At 40.1% G+C, this 4,829-nt stretch overlaps 1 protein-coding gene across 2 annotated transcripts in view; it reads right to left on the bottom strand.

The window, feature by feature from the left end:
• OVCH2 (ovochymase 2) overlaps positions 1 to 3,955 on the bottom strand; it is an 18,310-nt gene extending 14,355 nt beyond the window's left edge. The window contains exons 1-4 of one of the 2 annotated variants that reach the window (XM_008644067.2): positions 3,424 to 3,955; positions 2,406 to 2,513; positions 2,189 to 2,286; positions 167 to 276 (exon numbers count right to left, since the gene is read on the bottom strand). The gene's annotated coding sequence lies outside the window, so the exon portion shown is untranslated. The remainder of the gene's footprint in view (positions 1 to 166; positions 277 to 2,188; positions 2,287 to 2,405; positions 2,514 to 3,423) is intronic. The other variant, XM_017726340.1, reaches the window with a different exon arrangement.
• Between the last annotated feature and the right edge of the window lie 874 nt (positions 3,956 to 4,829).

The following is a 4,829-nucleotide window of genomic DNA, read 5'->3' as shown; positions in this document are numbered from 1 at the left end:
AAGCCACTTCCCCTTATCCTGACATTCCATGCTCTTGTAAAAAGTTCCTCTCCAGCTCTCTTTTGGGCTCCCTTCCCGTACTGGAAGGCTGCAATTAGGTCACCCCAAAGCCTTCTCTTCTGCAGGGCTTTGTTCTGCAGATAAAACCACATTTGCTTGTGCAAACCTGCCATGGATGTGAGCCTTGCTTCGCCTGGTTTCCCCCAACGATCCGAGTGAAGAGGGCAAAGTAACTCCATGGGCTGGTCTCTTGAACTTTCTGCCCACACTTAGGATCTGAGGGGGGAAAGGGGGAAAAAAGGAAGGATTCAGTGTGGATTCAAGTTTTACTTCTTTTTTGGTAACATGGAATTAGAAGGCATGGCTTGGTGCAAAATTCAGTCTCTCTGCCATGTCAGGAAACACATCTTGTAATTCCTAATACAAACTGCCCAGGCTAAAGCTAAACTGGGCTAAGAAAAAGACAGTGTACTTTATTTTGTGGAAGTTCTCCAAATGACCATATTTTGGTGCAATTGTGCCATATATATTAAATTTTGCCTCCATGAACAAACACCTGTGCAGATATCCTCTTTCAAGAAAGTTTTGGAATTATTTTGGAGCTAAATCACTGTTTTGTTATCAATTTCAGAAATCTCTTTGCACCCAGCATTTGTACTGAAAATATTTTTGACAAACAGAGTCAAAATGCACAATACACAGACCCTGATGACCAACAACAGTGGCTGGATTTCTCCAGAACATCTGTAACTATGCCAGATTTACTTCTTCTTAACTCACTGTTATGATTTACTATGGCTGAGGGAAGTTTATAATCTGTATGTGTTTCTAAAGGAGAATATTTCTAGAAACAATTGTCTGCAGTGATAACTGCTCCTTTGGTAGTATTTTAAGAAAGACAGAAGGAAAGCAACCAGTTCTGCCCAGGAACACGTTGTAAAAGAGGAGTTCTTTATTTTTGCATTTCCCAAGCCCAACAGTGGCCACAATTTTTTATTTTTTTTTTCCTTAAAGATGAAAACTTCAATGAAAACTCGTTGAAAACATATTGCTAACAGATTTTACTACAAATTCTGTTAAACTCTCTGTTGGGAAATATACAGCATCCATAATCTTGGGCCATTTTGTTGTTGCTTTGGCAGAGAGGTGGGTGAATTCCAAGGATGTAGGACCAATACTTGTACAAATTGTCTGGGAAACGTGGAATTCTCCAACCTACCAGATGAATCCAACATCTACAAAAAAAGGTTTTGCTGTCACCTCAGGATTAGCATGGCCGATGCAAGTGTCACAATAATGCTGACACAATGCTACTTACACCAGCTTTTAAATAAAAAAGCCTTTATATAGGAACAAAGCAGTTCATTTATCTGGTTTTTCCCATTTTTTCCTAATTATCATTCGACTCACCTTTTTCCCTTTGTGCAAAGACACAAGGACAGGGGAAAGAGGAAACACAGACAAAAATTTTTTTAAAATATTGATTTAGGTTTTACTAGAAAGAATTTGGTACTGGTCAAATGAGAATAAGTAAATAAATGAAAAAAAGGGATTCACAAAATAAAAATTTATTTTTTCTTTCAGAATTGAATAACTCTGTCCTCCTGTTCAAGGTTAGTTTTAAAGTGATAAGTGAATATTTTTATTAATATTATATAGAACTTTTATTATCTGTGTTTTGACAAACTCTAAAATTCCCTATGCTTTGCAGTTTTTAATCCCAAGAGATTCCTGACTGCTTTACAGGCTGCTGGTTTCCATTCTTGTTTTCTATAAATTCATAAATCTTCACAAAGGAAGCAGGAACAATTGCTATCATTAATTGTTCCAAAAAATGAATACTCTGGATTTTAAGATGTAAGACAATGGAAGGGAGAACCTGCTGTGTTCTGTTTGTACCCCATGGGTAACATGATAAACCATGACCTTGCTGCAGATTTGAAAGTATTCAGTTTTATTTATTTAATCATAAATCAAGGTTAACATTATTTGTTCTGAATCATCAAGGAATCAACCAAAAGTTTCATTAAAAAATTACTCATGGAAAGAAACCTTTCCTATAGATAACTCAGAGGGTGAAACCAGTGCAGCTTCTTGATTTCAGCACTGCCTCCCAAGCTTTTTCTGCCTTGGAGCAGAACCATCAGGACCCAAAACTGTTAAATTGGACGTGAAATTTCCCTCCTACCTTTCTGAAGAGCAGCTGGCACAGCACAAAGCTCTGTGACACAGACCAGCCCCAGCAGCAGCAGCTGCAGCTCTCAGGGGGAAAGGCACATCCTGGGGCTGAGTGAAAACAGGGAGAGTTTGTGACACAGAGAGGGAAATCCAGACCCAAACCCTGCAGGGGAACAGCAACTCATTGGAGGAGAAGTTACTCATTAATCCAGCCACAAAACACTTACCTCCACTAAGAAGTTTTCCAGATTTAATAGAGCATGATTCTTCCACACACCATCACTGAAGTCTTTGCTGTAAAATACCAACTGGAATCCTCTCTGAAACTATTTTTCCTGAGGCAAAATGACAAAATGAAGTTACCATTGCATGCTTTGCTAGCAACACTTACCCAGGCAGATCTGCACATGGAAGTAGAACTCACATGAAGAAAATATCAGTCGCTATTTGCCCCAACAATTTCTACAGCTTTTGAGGAAGCAACACTTTATATTTCCTGCACTCTTTATACTTAGCCACTTTTCCAGACCTGAGAAGCACATTGTGAGTTTATAATGTTGTTTGCAGCGTGCTCAGTGTTCTACTGTTTGGCCAAGGGTTTCACAATAACAATCCCCCCCAGTCCACTATCAGGGACCATCCCAACAATCATTTATGTGCTTATTCATTTCTAGTTTTTCATTCTTTCCTCTGCCAGTCAAAGGATAACAAACCCCAGCTTTTATTCTGAATATGCAATTTTATAACAACTGAATATAAACTCTGTCCTAGAAACTTTGAGTTGCAGTTGGTTTTCTGTTATAAATACAGAATTTATTTAGAGTGAAGTTTTCCTACTAGTCCTGGGGAAATCTCCACTTCTGCAACTTCTGAGACCTGTATCACCAACACTATTCCAGCTCTAATCAAAAACTTTTGAAAGCTGCTTTCCTTCAGGGATTCATCTGTATTTTGCAGGGACAAAACAAGCCTTCCAGACCCCCAAACCAGTTCCATGTACAGCAGAGCTCCCTGCTCACCCACTGCAACAGGATGGTATGAAAACAGGAATAAACAATCTCCATGGTTATGAGTGATGCTGCACAAGCCACTGATGAGAAATAGAAACATCCTGCCCATTTGGCAAATGGAGAAACAATCAGCACATTCCAATTTCTCACAGAGAGGCAACACTGCCTGTGCAGCATCAAAGAGATCAGACAGAAAAAGCACAGAGGGGCACGTTCTGTACAAGCTGCTCCTTACCTGGGATGGCAGAACAGAAGTGGAGGCTTTCTTGTCCTATTATTCCATGTTCTCCTCTTCTGCTACCTATTTATAGTTCTCCTGAAGCTGTTCCCTTTATCCTCCGTGCAGACAGAGGCACCGCCCCGCTGCGGAGCTGCTAGGGCTCCTAGCACTGCCAGCATCATTCCTGACCAGCATCATTCCTGACCAGCATCATTCCTGACCAGCATCATTCCTGACCAGCATGACCCTCACCACAGGCAAAGGTCAAATCTCACCACTTGATCTCCATCCAGGCCTTTGCTCTGAATCTCAAAGCAGAGCTGGCTCTGTGCCCCAAACCTTTGTAGCAAAAAAAATGAAGCCATTAAATCACTAACTGTCCCAAACAGCCTGAGCCAGGTTTTAGCAGGTAGAGCCAGTTCCTGCTGGCCCCAGAATTCTGGCACAAATCAATGTTAATCAGTCTGGGCTGTCCCTTATTTTGCTGTGCCCTCGGAGAATAAAATGCTTGTAAATCAAAGTGTGCTCCATGCTGTAGGAATGCACAGCTGCTCCTTGCTATGAGGTCATTAAAAAATAATCATGCACACATCCAAATAAATCTAAAACCAAGAGAAAGTGAAGAATATTGATAATACTCATCATCAGAGCCCTCCAGTTGCTTTTTCTCCTGGCTTTGAGGGGTTTTTACAGGGGGTCGGGGGCTGGTGGGAGGGAACACAGCCTGCCTTGGGTCAGTGGACCACTGAGATGGCCCAGCTGCAGGACAGAGGAAGTTTAACTCTTGCTAGAAAAGTTGCTTCTTGTTACTGCTCCTGTCCAAGGAGGAAGAAAGGTGGAAAATGTGTTCACCCAGTGACAGTGTGAAACTTAGGAGAAGAGGGAACAAGGAGTGAAGGGTGAAATGAACAGCAAATGCTGGTTAGTAATTAACCTGTTGGAAGATCAGTAGAAAAAATAAGATTTAAATGGGATTGGGTTTTTGTTGGGTTTGGTTGAATTTGGTTTTTTTTAAATACAATGAGCTGTGCTTTTGAGGGGCACTGGTCACATCCTAACAGTTTGCAAGGTCACTGCTGGAAAACTGGAAAACCTCTAAGCTCAATAAAATTAATGGCCTCATATTTTAAACAAGATATAATAGGTCAAAATATTAAACTTCACAAATCATATAATTCATGTATGTATTATGCTTCTGAATCCAATACTTCTTAATTATTTCAGTTCTTAACTGAAAGCAAATTTAGTTTTAACATGGACTGAATGTACTTATGTTTGGATAGTTGGGCAGGAATTTTGATTCTCCAACAAACTTATTTTTCACCGGTTTTAACCTATTGTAATTCCAATGACTTGTTTCAAATTACACCCAGGTTTGTTGTAACAAAAAAACGAATTCTAATTCTCAAGGTAAACCCATT

This window comes from Corvus brachyrhynchos, unplaced genomic scaffold (assembly GCF_000691975.1).
Source record: "Corvus brachyrhynchos isolate BGI_N302 unplaced genomic scaffold, ASM69197v1 scaffold281, whole genome shotgun sequence".
Taxonomy (NCBI): Eukaryota; Metazoa; Chordata; class Aves; order Passeriformes; family Corvidae; genus Corvus; species Corvus brachyrhynchos.
This window is presented reverse-complemented; position numbering and strand designations above follow the sequence as displayed.